This window comes from Neofelis nebulosa, chromosome 4 (assembly GCF_028018385.1).
Source record: "Neofelis nebulosa isolate mNeoNeb1 chromosome 4, mNeoNeb1.pri, whole genome shotgun sequence".
NCBI classification, from domain to species: Eukaryota; Metazoa; Chordata; class Mammalia; order Carnivora; family Felidae; genus Neofelis; species Neofelis nebulosa.
The window spans coordinates 34423624-34443399 of record NC_080785.1 but is presented as its reverse complement, the minus strand read 5'-3'; the positions used below and the strand labels follow the sequence as shown (position 1 = coordinate 34443399).

At 39.7% G+C, this 19776-nt stretch overlaps 1 long non-coding RNA gene across 1 annotated transcript; it reads right to left on the bottom strand.

The window, feature by feature from the left end:
* Positions 1 to 2742: 2742 nt before the first annotated feature.
* Positions 2743 to 9178, bottom strand: LOC131509093 (uncharacterized). Its single transcript, XR_009260287.1, has 3 exons — positions 8993 to 9178; positions 3333 to 3552; positions 2743 to 2808 (listed from the first exon to the last, which is right to left on the bottom strand). It is a non-coding gene; the product is annotated as an uncharacterized LOC131509093 (long non-coding RNA).
* Positions 9179 to 19776: the final 10598 nt, after the last annotated feature.

Here is a 19776-nt window from a genome sequence, read left to right as displayed (position 1 = left end):
AGAGAAGAATCTGTTGCTCCAGCTCATTTGATAAGAGATCCTTTTATTCTTGGAGCACTGACAACATCTCCTGGAACCAATGTTTTGCTGAATAATTTGGAAATTACTGATCAAGAAAGACTAGGGTAGTAAACCTGCTGCATCAGAATCTCATGGAAAGTTTCAAAGTGCAGATGTCTGCACCCCACCCAAGACCTGAAAAATCTGTTTTTGACAAGATCACCCAAGTGATTCTGTATTGCACTGAGGTTTGGAAAATAGCTAGTCTACACCATTTCTAAGGCCCCTTATAAGAGAAAACAAAGTGTTTGGAGAAGGAGAATTTGGAAGAAAAAAGAAAGTTGTCAGCAATGGGTTTAGTAGAAATCCAGCAAGATGAGGCATCAGAAAACATCCCTGCATGTCAACTAAGACAAGGTCACAGATGACTTTATTGCATGTTCTGGTCCATGTGAACAGAATTCCATCCATTTCTCCAACACATAACACTCTTCTAGCTGTACCTCCTTCCACTTGTACAGTAATCTGTGAGGGACAGTTCTTCAGTACTCTCAGAGAGCAAACTGGAACCTGACCCTTCTCCTCCCTTTCCATTTCTTTCCTGCTTCCTGCTTCTCAGCCCCATCACTGGGCTGCCTCATTTTCACACATCAGGCTTCAGTTCCAATGCCTCATTCCTCAGAGAAACCTTCCCTAGCCGTGCTGAGTGGTATCCTCTATGTATCATCTCATTCTCCTGTTTATTTCCTTTTTTTGCACTTTTATTTTTTTAAATGTTTATTTATTTTGAGAGGGGGGGAGGGAGGCAGAGAGAGAGGGGAGCAAGAATCTCCTGTAGGCTTCCTACGGTCAGCACCTAGCCTGATACAGGATCACTAACCAAGCCGAAATCAAGAGTCTGACGCTTCCCCGACAGAGCCATCCAGGTGCCCTTTTCAAAGATAAATTAAAAGATAAATTAAATTTAAATTAAGTTAAAGATAAATTAAAGATAACATAAGAACTCTTTTTAAAGATAAATTCTAAAATACAACTGGGTCTTCTCTCCAATGTTTGACCAGCTCTTCATTTTAGTCATTCTCTCTTGCTTCCAGAGCCCCACCACCCTTCCCTGTGCGTCTTGCATTTGTGTACAGACGCTTCTCCCAGAGTTGGGGCGGCATGGGATTCCAGGTCTCTAGGATTCAGGTTATGGGATTCCGGGTCTCTAGGATTCTGGGGTTAAAGACCTTTTCGGGCACTTCTGCTGGCACTGGGCTTGCCCTAACCATGGAAACTCTGATTGCCCTGCAGTTTCACTCGCTTTTCCAGTTTCCTTTTTACGTGAACCTCAGAGAGAGGGAGAAATCTCTGCCATTTCCTCTTTCCACTCACTCTTCTTTTCCCTTTACTCCCCTAGTGCCCCACTCCACTCTAGCCTCTACCCTGCTCCACCCACACTTCTCCAGCCAAGGAAAGCCTCTTGGCCCCTAGTAGGCTCTGGACTCTGGTGAAAACAATTGCGAATTTGCAGTCAAAAAATATGGGAAACGGGGCGCCTGGGTGACTCAGTTGGTTAAGCGTCTGACTCCGGCCTAGGTCATGATCTCACAGTTCATGGGTTCAAGCCCCGTGATGGACTCTGTGCTGACAGCTTGGAGCCTGGAGCCTGCTTCAGATTTTGTGTCTCCCTCTCTCTTTGCCCCTTCCCTGCTCACACTCTGTCTCTCAAAAATAAATAAACATTAAAAAATATATATGGGAAAGATTCCTAAATATACAGATCTTACCTTCCTCTAAATTCTCTGTTTATCTCCTAGTAGGATTTTATATGTGAAGATAAGCACAGTAAAATACAGGATAATTCTTATGATCTGGAAGATCCTCTGTGATTTGTAAGGGTAGAAACACAATCTTTTGTTCCCATCTCAGCTCTCTTGGGTTGCCTGCTTGATTTGCATACAAACATGAGTTACAGTAAATTCTTCTGAGCTGGTCCTGGCTTGGTACCCAGGCTTGGTACCCAGGAACCACTGCCTTGGTACCCAGATCAGTCCTATGACACACCCAAACTGCAACATACTTCACTTCAGTAGAGCCATTGCCTTGATTTACAGTGTTTAGTCTGGCTTCAGTATGAGTTACGTAACTTTTAAATATATTCTTTCTTATTTTTTTTGACTAAAATTAACAAAAATAAATTTTATATTTTGCTTAAGATTGGAACATTCCAGGGTTGGCACATCTTAAATTATATAAGTATTCAAGTACTTTTTTCTTTATTTTGTACTCATTACCACCTCTTCAAGAGAAGTAAAAGTGAAAATCAAGAGTTCTCTTTATTTTATTTTTTTTCCTAAGAGTTCTCTGTGGCTCTAGGAAAGGATGGCTAGGAGCAAGATAAGATTAAGCTTGATTAAAATGTGCTTTACAATTTCATACATTTCTTTGGGCTATCTTTACCACCCATGAGCACTGGATTTAGTCAGGAGGCTCATCATCCTATGAATTACTTTAAGAGAATTGTAAGAGAAAACAAAAGAATTACTAGACTTACATTTTGAAAATAGGCCTCGTCTGTGATTAAAAAAAAATAGACAAAGTTTCTGTATAATTGATTATTACCCAATATGAAATCACTGTTACCACTTACAAATGAAAGGAAGATTTTACATATTGCTGTATTAGGATTCTCCATAAGATATATATAAGAGGCCATTTAGATATAACTTGGCTCATGTAGTTATGGAGGCTGAAAAGGCCCATGATCTGCTGATCTGCCATATGCAAGCTACTAACAGGAAAGCTGGTGGTGTTAAGTCCAAACCCCTGGAAAAGAGGAGATGAGCAGTGTGTAAGTCTCTGAGTCTGGACACCCAAGAATCAAGAACACCAATGTCCAAGGGCGGAAGTAGAGGAATGCCTCTATTCAGTCAGAGAGAGTGTCTTTGCCCTTCCTCTGAATTTTTGTTCTATTCAAGCCCTCAATGGATTGAGTAATATCCACCTGCATTGGCAAGGGAGATCTTCTTTACTCAATCTACTGGTTCATATGCTGGTCTCTTCCAGAGGTACTTCATAGACACACCCAGAAGTAAAGTTTTACCAACTATCTGGCCAGAGAAAGTCATCTGAGAGTGGACAATGAGGCCATTATGAAATGAGATCTTTTCCCAGCAGAGATAAGAGGTACTAACAATCACATTCTCCTTCTTACTTGAACTAGAGACACAGAGTCATTAACCAGTAGGATCTTGAGGAAACAAAGTCCTTGAGCAACCAGAAATCCCTCCAGGAGGTGGAAGAGACCAATTGAATGACACCTTCCCCCAGCCACATCCCTTCTGGCTTACCTTTTTAATTTATTTTGGCTTTTTTGGACAACTGAGAATGGGAGTGGGGGAGAGTAGGAGTGAATTGATTTATTTATAACTGTGGAAGTGGTAACAGCAGGAGCAGAAAGTAGTTGAATCACATTAATGGCTGAGCACAGAGGAGGAATGGATGCCAGAGCTGCCTTGCTCCAGTCTGGAATGGTCTTCCAGGTCTTGCGGCAGTCTGGTCTACAGGAGGCTGAAATGCACGTAGGTTCCAATTTTTCTAGTTAGAACTGGGAGATCACATTCTTGAGGCCTCATCACCTGGCTGAAATCCCCGTCTTTTTAAATTACCCAGCTTCCTTGTAATAAATTCCTCACACTCAAGGTTAACTCCACTTTGTCCCTATTCTTTGCTTTTTAATGTCTGTTTTCTTGTTTAGAGAGCATGAGCAGGGGAGGGGCAGAGAGAGAGGGAGAGAGAGAATCCCAAGCAGACCCCTTGCTGTCAGTGTGGAGCCAGGGGTCTCAATCCCAGGAACCATGAGATCATGACCTCAGCCAAAATCAAAAGTCAGATGCTCAAGCAACTGAGTCACCCAGTCGTCCCATCCCTATTTAAAAGTAAAAATTAGGGGCGCCTGGGTGGCGCAGTCGGTTAAGCGTCCGACTTCAGCCAGGTCACGATCTCGCGGTCTGTGAGTTCGAGCCCCGCGTCAGGCTCTGGGCTGATGGCTCGGAGCCTGGAGCCTGTTTCCGATTCTGTGTCTCCCTCTCTCTCTGCCCCTCCCCCGTTCATGCTCTGTCTCTCTCTGTCCCAAAAATAAATAAAAAACGTTGAAAAAAAAATTAAAAAAAAAAAAAGTAAAAATTATAATGAGCACAGAAGCTAAATTGAGTTTTTGTCATAGTGAATATTTATCAGCCATGAAAACAAACAAAAAACACTTAGCATTCTAGATGATTTTTCATGCTTTTTTTTTTAAAGAAAACCACTCTGTTTTAGGTGGTACAAATGTAAAATACAGAAAACCTACTTTCTCTCCTAATCACCAGTACAATAAGTGTAGTCTTTCTTAGCAGGATACGGTTAGCCATATGAGACCTTCTTAGGAATCTCCCACATTAAAATGTAACCTGTTAAATTTCCAAATGTTTGTACTGCATAAAATTTTACCTAACTGGTTACAGAAACTACTTTCATGTAGCTAAATTTGTTACTTGTACTAATAAGTCCGTGATAATCCTGTGTGTGTATGTGTGCGTATGAATTGTTTCAAGAATGATCATTCTATGAATCAAAGTTCTCATATATCTTAGGTTTATGTAATATAATGGAATTATAATACTAATAAGTAATGTGATTTAACCTATAATTTAGCGACTTTATCTTGTTGAGGGTGACTACCAGTATATAAAAACAAATGAATATTTCCTTTCATGTTTGGCAATTGAATAGGTGATCTATAAATTTAAGGTATCAAATCTATTAAGGACACTATAACGCTTAATTACAATGTTGCAAAATCTTAAATATTTATCACCAAAGGGAAGCGGCCTCATCATCCCAAATAAAACTTCCATTTATATATGCCCCCAACATTTCTATTTTCTGTTTTTATTTTTCAGAGTTTTCAGGTGTACTAAGTCTAAATGGCAAAGTGTTTGAGGAGCAAGTATTTTCATATTCTTATATTACTGTGTTTTACTATATGACTTTTTTGGAGCATTTGATGTTTGCTTGTTGTTGCTATCCTCTAACAAAAAGGCTGAATGCTTAAACAAAGAAACCAGGCAAATAATTGCAATAAACTTTTTTTTTTTTTTTTTTTTAGTTTGTTTTCTTAGTTTCGTGGTTGTTGGTTTTAGGTTTTACTTGTAACACTCAAGTAATGAAAATACTTTATTGCTGCCTGAAAAGCAGAAAGTACTTTAACCTGGCTTACTCAGTCATATGCCCCTCCCCGTTCTCATTACCCTTATCCACTGACTTGGTCATTCCTTTTCATTTCCTGAAGTCTGTAGTATCTGCACCTCTCAGTCTCTCCCCCTCTTCGCCCGCCAACTCTTCTCGTTAACCTAACCTACAAGGCGGTTCAGTATCTTGGCCTACATTCAGTATCTTGGCCTCTCACCTGATTAACCCAACCCCAAGTGAGCTTCTCCAATCCAGCTCATTAAAGCACACCCACCTTACATTTTACCTACTTCTGCTCCCACATCAAAATCACTAATGTAGACATCATTGTGAGACCACAATATTCCTACTAGATTTGCTTCTTCTTTAGGTTGCTTATATTCAGGCCTCTTATCTTCCCATTCTACCCTCTATCTGGATAAGCTCATCTACCACCATGGCTTAAATACAACTATATGCCAACACCCCCCAAATTTATACCTCCAATCTGGACCTCTTTTCTTACCTCCAGACTCATAGGTTCAACTGTGTTCTCAACATGTCTTCTCAGACACCTCATAGGCATCTCAAACAAAGCATTCAAAAAGTGATCTTCTTTTCTTTCTCCCAAACTCTCCTCCCCAGCTTAATAAATAGTACCCATGTTTGCCAGTTGGCCAGACCAGAAACCTGAGTGTCACTTTTGGACAATTCTTTTTTTTTTTTCACTTCCCATCTCCAATCCATCATCCAATTGTGTGACCTCTAAAATATTCTTTGGTACTTCTGTCCATTTTTGCTACCTTTTTTTCCTGTCTAACCCAGTAGGCTTTGCCTTGATTAGGACCAAAACCTTTTAACTAGCCTCTCCTCATCCACTTTTGCCATTTCTAACCCCTTCTTCTCATAGCATCTGGGGTATGTAACTCCCCTACTAAAATTTTCATTGCCCTTAGAAAAGTTTGCAAGTTTTTATCATTGCTTAGAAGGCACCCTGTGATCTGGCCCCTGCTGGTCCCTCAATCTTCATTCAGCACCACTTCCCCTAGTTCACATGGCTCTGGTCACAGCCCTTGTCTTTCAGTTCTTCAAATCCACGAAGCTCATTCTCATGTTTTCTTGGCCTAGAGATCTTTCCTCAGTCCTCATCTTATAATTCCTATTTATCCTTAAGATATCAGCTTTATTCCTTCATTTAATAAATAGTTATTAAGTACCTACCCTGAGCCAAATTCTGTGCTAGGCACTGTGAATGCAGCAGAAGTCAAATCAGACCTAGATCCTGTCCCATGAAGCTTATAATTTAGTTGAGGAAAGTGGACACCAACCAAATAATATACAAAAAAAAAAAAAATGTAAAATAGCTCCATGGTGCCAGGAAGGCCTATGATGGGGGATTTGGCCTCACCAGGAAGGCCAGATGACCCAAGAAACAAGATATCTATCTGAAGGAGGACAGCATTAAAGAAACAAAAAGGGTCACAAGTGCAGTAAATTGCATATTCAGAGGCCCAGAAGAAGAGGCATCACAGGGCTTACAAAGAACCAAAAGAAAGCCATTGTGGTGAAGCTGAGAAAATGAGAGGCATGTGGTGAGAGCCTAAGCTAGAGAAGCCAAAACATGAAAAGCCTGGTAAGTGACTCTAATACTCAGGGATTGGGCAGACAATGTGTGAAATGACAAGAGGGAGAGGCAAGACCTATGGTAAAATGGAGATCTAGATCTTGCCTCCAGGCACTCACATTCCATCTGAGTTTGAAATAAAACAACACTGTGCTGCTATATATATATGTATATATGTTTCACTGTAAATTTGTCCCCGCTGATATGGTCTTGAAAAAATCATGCTTAAGAATTTTGTCTTGATCTAATAGCTATGTAGGAAGCTGCTGAAACAGAAGTCACATGGGGAGAGCTATGCTAACAGATTTGTATTTTGAAAAATGCAGTGTTTGGGAAAACTAAAAAAGAAAACAAAACCAAATTATGTATAATATCCTCACATGATAAGATTGCACCCACAAAACCAACACAGGATGTCCCTCCCAGCTACAGCATGATAGTAGATGGATTGGAGGTTCTACATAAAGTTGGTGAAGTGAACACATACTTTCCCCCCCATCACAAGACCCCAATAAAAGGACCTTTTTAAAATTAATGAACACACAACAATGTGGGGGAAGAGGAAAGGATACAACAGTGCCAGAAATTTTGAGACTAGAAAATTTTGAGACTAGAGGATGGCAGTAGCCTTGAGGACCTCAAGAAGCTAAACTGGTGGCAAAACCCAAGAATCAATCTCATTTGTACCCACGGAATACTCAAGGGTCCATGACTTGATAGCACAAAATACCTTTGGAAATGGGGTGAAATGAGGCCCCAAATTATAGGGACCAGATAAAGGCTGTTTGAGAGACAGATAGATCCTTAGATGCTCTCCCCTACTCTGTACTGCTGAGCCATCCCTAGTCTACCAGAGGTCTGGAATTTTATTCTCTGGTAAGGGTAAAATGAAGGGATTCTGGGCTGGGGGATACCAAGCATGGTTGAAGGTGACAATATCATCCAGTAATTAAAGGAACATCTATCTGGATGGTGAATGATGAGACATCCAGCCTTCTTTGGACTTCTCAAATGCTATTAGCTAGGCCTTCTCTCTTCTAATTCCGGAGATTAGAAGAAGAGTCTGCTGTGGGGATTCTGACCAAAACAAGAGGAGAATCATAAAATGGCCCAGTCAGATATTCCTAAAATAAAACTCAACTAGTTAGCCAAACACTCATAAACATGAGCCGGTAACAAATAAAATGAAAAACTCAGTAGTCAAGTAAGTCAGGGCTGTTATTTGAAAAATAGTAAAGAAATGAAAAGATATGTAAATATAGGAAAGAAAAGACTTTTAAAAATGGAGCACCAGGGTGCCTGGGTGGCTCAGTCGGTTGAGCGTACAACTTTGGCTCAGGTCATGATCTCGCTGTTCATGGGTTTGATCCCCGCGTCAGGCTCTGTGCTGATAGCTCAGAGCCTGGAACCTGCTTTGGATTCTGTGTCTCCCTCTCTCTATGCTCCTCCCCTGCTCACACCCTGTCTCTCTCTCAAGAATAACTTTTTTTTTAAAGATGAAAAATAAATAAATAAATAAATAAATAAATAAATAAATAATAAAAATGGAGCAGCAACCTAGGAGGTAGAATGTACAAATAACTGGAATTGCAGAAAGAAAGTACAGGGAAGGTGGAAAATGAAAATTATCAATGAAATAATTTATGTAATTTCTCAGAACTGAAGGACATGATTTTCCAGATTGGAAGAACCCACAGGACCCACTAAAATTGATGAAAATAGACCCGCAAAAGTCACTTATGTCATTTCAGAACACTGAGACAAAGAGAAGGTCACATACACAGACATACACACACAAATCTAGAGACAATGGAAAAATGCCTTCAAAATTCTGAATGAAAATGAATTCCAATTTAGAATTCTAGATACATCCAACTATGAATCAAGCATAACAGTCAAATAATGATGTTTTCAGATATGTACAGTTGCAAAAATTTACCTCTTAGATACCTTTTCTCAGGAGGCATCTGGACTATAAGTTCTATAAACATAAGAGTAAATGAAAAAAAGAGGAAGTCATTGGATACAGAAAATAGGAGATCTGACACAAAATAGATCTCAAATAGATTCAACGCAGAGTACTAAAGGAATCGCCAAGAGGAGAAAAGAAGACACCGAGATGATACCTATAAACTTGGCAAAGAGGGGGCATGTCCAGATTGGAGAACCATATACCTCGAGAAATAGGACAGGTTAAATACCTTCAGGATAAAAATGCCTGCTGTAATCTGAGGGCTGAATGCCGAGATAAGCCTGGATCAGATCTGTGTCTGTACTTGGCTTGCTTTGACCATGTGCAGAAGTTCCTGCTGTCTCCTCCATGCCAGGCCAAAGACCATCTGCTTGGACCATTTGAGAACATCCATCTCATCCCACAGAAGTACACTGCTTCAACCTAATCCTGAGAGCAGGAGGTTGGCCATTGTGAGCTCAGGACCTGAACACACACAAAGAAACCTACCCACTCCCCTTATTTATTCCTCAGATGTCTCAAACCTGTCCACGTTCCAGTACCAACTGTGGTGGCTCAGTGTTTCCTGGGACTCTGTCTTCCCCAAAGAGAGCATTTGTAAACTCACAGAAAGCTGAAGCCGGATTATAATCCTGAGATGATTCAGATGATCTTCTCCAGGAAGACTTCGTCTATCATTGGCAATATTGCCCTGTCCTTATACAGTGAAATATGTGCTTGAACATCAAGTTCTTTATCACCTTGTACATTCATTTACATACAAACTGTTGTTAAAATAGTAGATATTATAAGGAGAAAATAAGTGGCACACAATGATCCACATTGAATTCATGATAGTGAGGGAGGGACAGAGGAGAATGAGATGAGGGAGGAAGACACAGGGAACCTCAACTGTGTAAGTAATGCTTTATTCATAAACACCAGAGCTGAAGCAAATATGAAACAATGCTAGTTAGCATTTGAAAAAGCTGGGCTGTGAATATGCAGGTGTTTAGTATACTAATCTATATTCTTAAATGCATTAAAATGAATTGGAGGGAGGTTAGACTAGAGGCTTACATGTCAATCCTTTTTTATAATGAGTCTGTAATCCTGCCCTGCTTTCAAGCAACACATTAGCCTACTACAGTTTCATAGATGCTGGAAGAAAATACGAGACCTCTTGCTCAGAGGCAAAGTGTTTTATTGCTCATGGCACACCAAGCACCAAGAACATCAGCATATTTGCATTAGTTTTCTCTGATGCCCAAGTCTCATCTGGCAACAGAGATGGGTCCAGATGGAAGCCTGCATGTGTAATCGGGTGCATTACGGGAGAAGAACCTTGAGCTTAGGGAACCCAAACGTCTTAGAGTGGGAAGTAAGCATGCCTATGCGTTGCTCTGGAGGAAGATATTATCCTCCAAGATTGTTTGCTATGCAAACTTCCTTTAGAAAGATAGTCCAGAACAAAGGGTAGTCAGTCTGCTTGCAAGATGTGCCAAAACATGAAGACCCATGGAGAATTACCTCCCAGCCTATACACTCAAATCACTCTGTACATTTCCTTCATTGCACTTATCACAATTGTAATTCCATAGTTATTTGAGTGATTGTTTACTATCTGTCTCTCCTTTAAATAAGTAGCTAGGCAGGCGCCATGTCTGCTTTGTTCATTGCTGCATCTCCAACTAGTAGAGTGCTGGCATATAAGAGAAGCACAATAAATGAACAACTGCTCATGCATTAGTAGACTTGAGTACACTAGAGACCCAACCAAAAGAAAGATGAATGACAGGTTACTGATGTCACAAGTCATAATGTACTTTAATGATAAATTCTTAAATTCTTTTTTTAATATTTATTTTTTTTTTGAGAGAGAGAGAGAGAGAGAGAACAAGTGGGGGAGGGGCAGAGAGAGAGAGGAAGACACAGAATCTGAAGCAGGCTCCAGGCTCTGAGCTGCCAGCACAGAACCCGACATGGGGCTCAAACCCATGAACCTTGAGATCATGACCTGAGCCAAAGTCAGTTGCTTAACTGACCAAGTCACCCAGGCACCCCCTAATGATAAATTCTTTACATTCATCCAGCACTTTCTCTTTTACAAAGCCCCTTTTGTACATTATTTCATCCAAGTTTCACAGTAAGTCTTTGAATTGAATCAACATGTTAAGAGACTTATCCAAGACTATTAGACTTTGTATACAGTTTTATATTAGTTTCAGGTGCATAATATAGTGATTCATCAATTCTATACATTGCTCAGTGCTCATCATGATGAGTGCACTCTTAATCCCCTTCACCTGCTTCACCCTCAATGGACTTTTTAAGTGATAAAAACAGAGCTGAAATCTGTATATTCTAGGCCAATACTCTTTCCTATATTCCATAAGGTTTTTTTTATCCATGACAACTACAAGGTAAGACAGTATCAAAACATCTTTTTAATGTTTCATTTAAATGAAAAGTTGGTGGAAATATTTTGTATATCCATTATGGTTACAACAGTGAAGATGAATAAATAGATTTCAATTTTCTCAGACTCTGAGTTACAAACAGCAATGCTTTACATATTTATAAAGTATGCAACATTTATATATTACTTTATCCTCATAAAACACAGTGATATTGGTACTACTTTTGTTTCCCTTTAAAAAATTTTTTTAACATTTATTTATTTTTGAGACAGAGAGAGACAGAGCATGAACGAGGGAGGGTCAGAGAGAGAGGGAGACACAGAATCTGAAGCAGGCTCCAGGCTCTGAGCTGTCAGCCCAGAGCCTGACGCGGGGCTGGAACTCACGGACCGCGAGATCGTGACCTGAGTTGAAGTCGGACGCTTAACCGACTGAGCCACCCAGGCGCCCCTTGTTTCCCTTTTAATGGATGATGTAATTGAGGCCCAGGATGATTTCACTAATTGGCAGAAATCATAAGCTATTTCTCCCATAAGTTAAAATACAGAAATGTTTGACTGAAATATGGTGCTTTTTTACAAAAGAAAATTACTTTCCCAAGATGTAGACATCCCTTTCTTTAACATCACTCAAAACGGTCTACTCTAATATGTGCTCCTATACATCAATCTCTCACTTTGGTTCACTGTGTCAAATGTTGTGGAGTTATGAAACTGTTTTTCTAAAATGAGCCAATTAATCAAAGAAGCAGTTGGTATGTAAATCCATAGAAGTAATCACATACCCTTATCTTTGGAATCTAGATTTTTCTCTAAAAGTATTAAGATTTAGGTTTGAATAATTTAACATTGTAGTATGCCTTAAATTCACACTTTAGTCATGAAATAGGCAGTGTAGCAGATTAGGAAATACAAAAGAGTAGAATTTAAAAGCCTATATTTCCTCCTTCCATCCATTATTGCAATATGTTTTACATCCAATCTCATAAAGAAAACATTTCTCATTTGTGCCATTTATTTTGCACAAATCACATATTGCCTTGCAGGCTTATCTTATAACCAGAATATAAGTTATTTTAGGACATGGGTCATATCCTGTGGTTTAACATTCTCTCTCCTCCACCTCTCTGCTTTGCATAGTGTCAAACCCCATTCAGGCGAGCTCCTGGCTTTGCTTTGCTCTATTTCTCTCCACGTTGCAAATCACCTACAAAATTAGCCCTACACTATTCTCAGGGCTAATCTTACTGAGGCAAGAGTAGATTAAAGTCTATTCAAATCAATATTTTGGGGCTCATCCTCAAGACTATTCTAACTCTGATGAGGTGCTCCAAGCTTGAGAACTGGCCTCCCAGCTCCAATCTGGAGCCCCAAGTGCCCTCATGTGCAAAACCTACTTTCTATTCTATTGCTGTTCTTATGTTCCTAATCTGATTACTTTTCAGAATACCTCAGTCACTCCCAAGAGAGGGGAAAAGGCAAGCTGAGATTGGCTCTATCCCTCAGGGGAAATCTGGAATATAAGTTACACCTCAGAGTTGTTCTGATCTGGGGCTAGGGAGCTGGGGTTTTGTACTCATCATTTGACAGCCATTGGTTAAGAGCTGCTTCATTGGACCTAAACTCACGGCTCTATGCTTGCTGGCAGGACAACCTCAGCAGTGCAGGAGCAGTCTTCCAAAGAATAATTGCAGGTTCTGTGAAGCAGAAGCAAAAAAGCACAGAAGCCCAGAAATAGTCAAAGTGATCCAAAGGGATCTGGTCAGAGCAGATGTGTCTGCTACAGCCCTATCCATCAGAAGAGGCTCACAGGAGGAGACTGGAGAGAAGTGAGCACCCTACCACACAGCCTGGGACAGTGGCTGGAGATCAGCCAGCACCTACCTGCAAAAGATGCAGCTAAAGTCACCAGAAGAAGATGAAGTGACATGAACACTAAGCTGTATGTCCCATGAGGGGAGAACCACATGAGGAGGAAAGACTCCAGAGCTACAACATTGGGAGAGGTCTGATGAGGCAGGCAGCAGCAGAGGTGATAAAGGCCAATGTCAAAAGGCAGAGGAAGATGGCAGTGTAAGTACTTCTAAATGTACGTGAATCACCATGGCACTTTCAAAGAACCAAGAAGAGGGAATTTGAGCAGGTACTCCTGCGATTCTTTGGCGTCACCTGAGGTAGAGAAATACAATTTTATTGTAGGCTGGTATGGCCTGGGGAAACACTAATGACAAACTTATCTTTCTGCTCTATTGCTATTCTATCATGGAGTCCAAATAAGAGTTAAAAGTATTGGGGCGCCTGGGTGGCGCAGTCGGTTAAGCGTCCGACTTCAGCCAGGTCACGATCTCGCGGTCCGTGAGTTCGAGCCCCGCGTCGGGCTCTGGGCTGATGGCTCGGAGCCTGGAGCCTGGAGCCTGTTTCCGATTCTGTGTCTCCCTCTCTCTCTGACCCTCCCCTGTTCACGCTCTGTCTCTCTCTATCCCAAAAATTAAAAAAAAAAAAATTAAAAAAAAAAAAGAGTTAAAAGTATTATTAGACATTAAGGGTAAAAAATCGAAGATAGTAGATCTATCTTCCACTTACTACCAGCAAATCTGTTCATTGTTTTGCTTCACCTTTCCAAGTCAAGTCTGACTTAATTTTTCACCCATGCCCTGAAATTTATGTTGGCCATATAGGGGATTTTTAATTTTTTTGTTATTTTTTAAAAGTTTAATTTTTTTAGTAATCTCTACATTCAGTGTGGGGCTTGAACTCATGACCCCGAGATCAAGAGTGGAATGCTCTTCTGACTGAGCCCAGGCATCCCTATAGGGAGATTTTTAAAGTAATAAATTAGTCTAATACTTTCTATGCTGTTTTTAAGAGTATACAAAGGAATCATACTCATTAATTTATTCCATAAATACTTTGTGAATTAGGTAACAGATTAAGTGGGTAAAAAAGATGAAAAAGAAACAGTCTTATATTGAATAAGAACAAACATACATGGAATGATGAACATCAGATTCAGATTAGTGGTTATCCATGGGAAGAAGGAAAAGGAATTAGATCTGGAAGGGGTAGACCATGTTTGTTTGTTTTAGAGTTTTTTGTATATCTGAGATATTTTGTAATAATGATTCAAATAAGTACATGGGAACAATTACAAGCTGTAGTATTTCCTTGCCTCACCATTACCTTGGGCATTCCCCATACCTTGTGCCTCCTTTGGGACATTGCGTAAAGATGCTGAAGGCTTGAGCTTACAGTTACAGAGAAATTAAAGAGCTGGAAATTAATTAGATATTTCACTGATGACTGAATATGTGGTAGTGAAAAACAGGAGTATTTGTATGGTTTGAGGATTGCTGGAGAAAATGTTTGCTCTCCTGGTCTGGAGTCTCAGGGCCACATTTTAGGGGAATCTCTAAACCACATAAATGTGGCTAGCTCAGTTCTTCAGCTCCCATTTAAAGATGTGAAATGAAAGAGTCATTCAATCAATATGCATTCTAATAAAGATTTTTTTTAAACCACTCATGTGCCAGACTCTGTGTTTGTCAGACAGAAATAGTCTTTGGGGGGGGCCTGGGTGGCTCAGTTGGGTAAGAGTTCAACTCTTGATTTCAGCTCAGGTCATGATCTCACAGTTCACATCAGGTTCTCTGTGCTGATAGCACGGACCCTGCTTGGGATTCTCTCTCTCCTCTCTCTCTCTCTCTCTGCCCCTCACTAGCTCATGTTCTCTCTCTCTCTCTCTCTCAAAATAAATAATAAACATTAAAAAAAAAAAGATTAAAAATAAGAAATAGTCTAGGTTCTCAGGGAGAGATTGGTATTATAATATGATAATTATAGCTAATGTTTTATTGAGAACTTTGCTAATGCCTGTTCCCAGTGCTAAGCACTTTGGCCGTACTATCTCAGTAAATCCTCACAACAGCCATATAAGGGAGGCACCATTACTATCTTGAATGCCTAGACAGAGAAACCAAATTCCACAGTGAGTCACCACTTGAATACATGACAAAAATTTATGGAAAACTTTGTGAGAATCTAGAATAAGAAATTACTAGCTTTAGCTAGAGGATTCAATGTGAGTTTGATGGGAAAAAGGGATAACTGAACTTTAAAGGATAGGTAGCAAAGAACATTCCAGAAAGTGCTTCAACAAAAGCCTGAGAGGGTGTGATGCCTAAATGAATAACTTTCTGTGTTTCAATGACATGCACTGGGGGCACTGGCAGAGGTGGGTTTATTGAAGTTGGGAAGAACCAAATGATGAAGGATGGCATATTCAGGAGAGAGGAAGAATTTAAAGATGAGCTTCTTCAATAATTCCTTGATATGTCTACAATTATCTATACCAGGCTTCTCCAAGCGTGCCACTTGTGTGGGCCTTTTCAAATATAGCTGAAGAAATGAATTATAGGTAGGACACATTTAACTGCAAGTAATCAATAGTTTAGGCAATTACTTTATTTACAAAGACAATTACTTTTTTTTTCTTTTTTCTTTTTGAGAGAGAGAGAGAGAGAGAGAGCACCTGCAGGGGAGAGGGGCAGAGGGAGAGAGACAGAATCTCAAGCAGGCCCCATGCCCAATGCAGAGCTCAACATGGGGCTTGACCTCACGACCACGAGATCAGGATCTGAGCTGAAATCAAGAGTCAGATGCTAACTGAGACACTCAGGTGCCCCAAGACAATATCTTTTAAAATATACATGGTTTTTGACACTTTTCTACTGCCATAAAGGACATTATTTGAGACCAGTTGTGTTCATTGATCATGAGAGTAACAAACAGCCAAATATTAGTTGTCTAACACTGGTAGTTTTTCTCAGAAGTGAGGTAAGCCATACTTTTAAATTATAGACATTAGTTTTCCAGTACCAAGATTACATAATATGGTGTTATAGACATCTATATCCAATGCAACCATTTCACACTTAGTAATATTTATCACCTTATTATACATTATATGGTCAAGCTATATTTATATATATTTAATATATGACTATGTATATATAATGTGTGTATGCATATGTATATATAATAGTATTAAGAACGTGAGTCTGACTATAAGGACTTTAGCTTCTAAAATGATATCAGTTAGAGAGGTACATGGGTGGCTCAGTGGGTTAAGCGCCTGACTCTTGATTTCAGCTCAGGTCGTGACCTTAGGGTTATGAGGTCAAGCCCCCCGTTGGGCTCTGTGCTGGACGTGAAGCCTGCTTAAAATTCTCTCTCTTCCATGGGGCACCTGGGTGGCTCAGTCAGTTAAGCGTCCAACTCTTGGTTTCAGCTCGGGTCATGATCTCATGGTCTCACAGTTGGTGAGTTCAAGCCCCACATTGGGCTTTGTGCTAACACTGCGGAGCCTAGTTGGGATTCTTTCTTTCCCTCTCTCTCTGCCCCTCCCCTGCTCGCTCTCTCTCTCTCTCTCTCTCAAAAATAAATAAATAAGCTTTAAAAAAAAAAAGATTCTCTCTTCCTCTCTCTTTGCTCCTTCCCTGCTTGTGCGCACACGTGCATGTGGCTCTCTCTCAAAAAAATTAAAACAATATCGCTCAATGTGCAATTTTTATCAAGTCATTTAATTTATCTAAGACTCAACTTACCTGTAAAATGAGAGGCTTGCAGAATCTAAGATTGTGATTCTATGAAATTAGGGAACTTTTGACCTTGATAAATTTAAAATTAGTTCAGGACACAGAGCATAGCCACAGGAAAAAAACTTAAGCACACAAGGAACTTAACAACAAACACTACAAAATGAAGAATAAAAAAAAAAAATCAGGTTCTGGGGGTGCCTGGGTGGCTCAGTCAGTTAAGCATCAGACTTCAGCTCAGGCCATAATCTCACAGTTTGTGAGTTCAAGACCCACATCAGGCTCTGTGCTGTCAGTGTGGAGCCTGCTTTAGATCCTCTATCCTCCTCTCTCTCTGTCCCTCCTATGCTTGCACACACTCTCTCTCCTTCTCAAAAATAAATAAATAAATATCTTTAAAAATATTGTATAAAAAATTTTTAAAAATCATGTTCTGGTTCAGTTAATTTCGAAGGCAAAGATTACACCACTAGTAAGTAGAATAAAGGTGAGCTTAGAAACAGTCAGAAGAGGATAGAAATTCTTACTAGGTAGAATAGTGTGGGGAAGGAATTTTTTGTTTCTTTTCTCTTCATCATAAAATAACTGATTATCAAGAATACTAGTATATTTTGGGGCGCCTGGGTGGCTCAGTCGGTTAAACCTCCGACTTTGGCTCAGGTCATGATCTCATGGTCTGTGAGTTCGAGCCCTGCGTCCGGCTCTGTGCTGACAGCTCAAAGCCTGGAGCCTGTTTTAGAGTCTGTGTCTCCCTCTCTCTGACCCTCCCCCGTTCATGCTCTGTCTCCTTCTGTCTCAAAAACAAGTAAACGTTAAGAAAAAAAATTTTTTTTAAATACTAGTATATTTCTACTTGCAGTCATATAGTGGTTACTCCATATTTATACCTATTTTGTGTGACAGTTTGATATCTTCCCAGAATTCTTAGGGTACATGAATTCTATAATTTCTTTTAGCTGTATTAAGAGGATGGTATTGGGAGATTTTTGAAAGGGCTATCAGAAATTATACGTAACTACTGGTCGTGTCACTATGGAAGCCATATATAAAGTATCACCAGGGTTATGAAGATAGTCTGACTCAAATTATTGCAGAGCATTACCAAATTTGGGTGAGGTTTCTAGAGGAAGGGAGCAGCTGATTAGTGAAGCAATCATCCACTGAGTACCCACTGTGTACACATTAATATAGGTGTTGCTAAGTAAACAGAAACCAAAAAAAAAAAAAACCAGAAGGGAAAACAAAACAAAACAAAACCAGAAGTAGAGTTGATGCAGCAAGTGGTGGTGACTAAAACCGAAGGAATGGAAGAGTAATCAATCGCCTTCGTTAAGTTTTGTTTGGTAGAGAGTGCCTAGGCTTTAGAGAGGAAGAAAGCAAGTGGAAACAACATTGGATACAGAATAAGATGCCTGGGTTCTAATATCAGTTTAGTCACTTAGGTGCAAACTTGAAAAATTATTTAGCCTCAGTTTTTTTCTCCTGTAAAATGGGTATAATAATGCTGACTAATACCTTACTTCATGAGATTACAGTGAGAAATACATGAAGCAATGACCTGTACACTGTAAAAGAGTGAACATGCTATTTATTTACATCCAGTGAGGTCCCTGGCCAAACGGTGCAGTTTTTTTTCTCTATCATGTCTTCTCTGCACCATTTATCCTCAACAGCACACCTGCTTTTTCCTGCATGTGTCAGCAAGCATCCCCTTCCTGTTCTCTCTGAATGGACTATGAGCTTTTCAGTAGCACGGTTTTTGTTTGTTTTCCATCCACAAGAAACAATGATTTGCATCTACGAACACGCAGTAAATTACTTAATAACAGTATTTTATGTATGTGTCATGATTTGAACTTGTTAAGGTACTTTCAGATGTGTTATTTACACCTTGCAGTTATCAGATTCATCTTGCTAGATATGTTTCCGACGCCACGTCACTGTTCAACAGTTGTCAACAACTTCTCATTTTCTACTGAATGAAATTTTAAAAAGTATTTTTAAAACTGAGAGATAATTGAAATATAATATTGATTTAGTTTTAGGTGTACAACAGAATGATTAAAGTCCTAACTCCTGTCTATATTCTAAAACCTTGGTAACAAGTGTGGTCTCCAAACCAGCAGCATTGGCATCACCTGGGAGCTTGTTGGAAATGCAGAGTCTCCAGCCCCAATGGACCTACTGAATCAGTAACTGCATTTTAACAAAATTCCGAGCCAATTCATATATACAGCTTTTACTATAACTCCACTGTCTTGCTAAACTTGAAGTGGTCACAAGTGAGGTTCCCAGATTTTTCAAATAAAAGTAATAGATTCCAAATACAATTTGAAAACAATGAATACTTTTTTAATATAGCTCAAATGCTTCATGGGACATACTTATGCTTAAAATATATATTTATTGTTTATCTGAAATTCAAATTTTACTGGGTTCCCTGTATTTAATCTAGCAATTAAATTCAAAAGAGTAGGATCTATGTCTAACATAACTTTGTATTCCCCTGCAATAGTACAGTGCTTTCCCTAACTGCTCAATGTTTAAGGAATAGACACTGAGCCTCCTGAGAACAGGGGTTTCTCTGGATTTTATTCAATGTTGTATATTTCCAGGGACTAACATAGTACCCGCCACACAATAAAGAACCAATAAATATTTCTTAAATGAATACATGGATATATCAAGAACAATGTTCTAATTATGGGCTGGGTTATGTGTATATATTTCCATAAAAACAGTATTTTTCTGGTAATTTTTAAAAAGATTGTTTAAAAAGCTTCTATTCGTACACTTTATCACATTTGAGCTAGCACAGTTGAGGGCTTGATGGGAACACAATCAAGGGCTCAGAATGTACTCGTCGCAGACTGGGTCCATATGGTCACTAGCGGAGAAAGGATCCTATACTCAAGATGCTGACAAGTCTGCAGCAGGCGGCGGTAGGCGACTCCTCCTCCCTCCCAGGCCTTCCAGCCTCCTGCGCACGCGCACA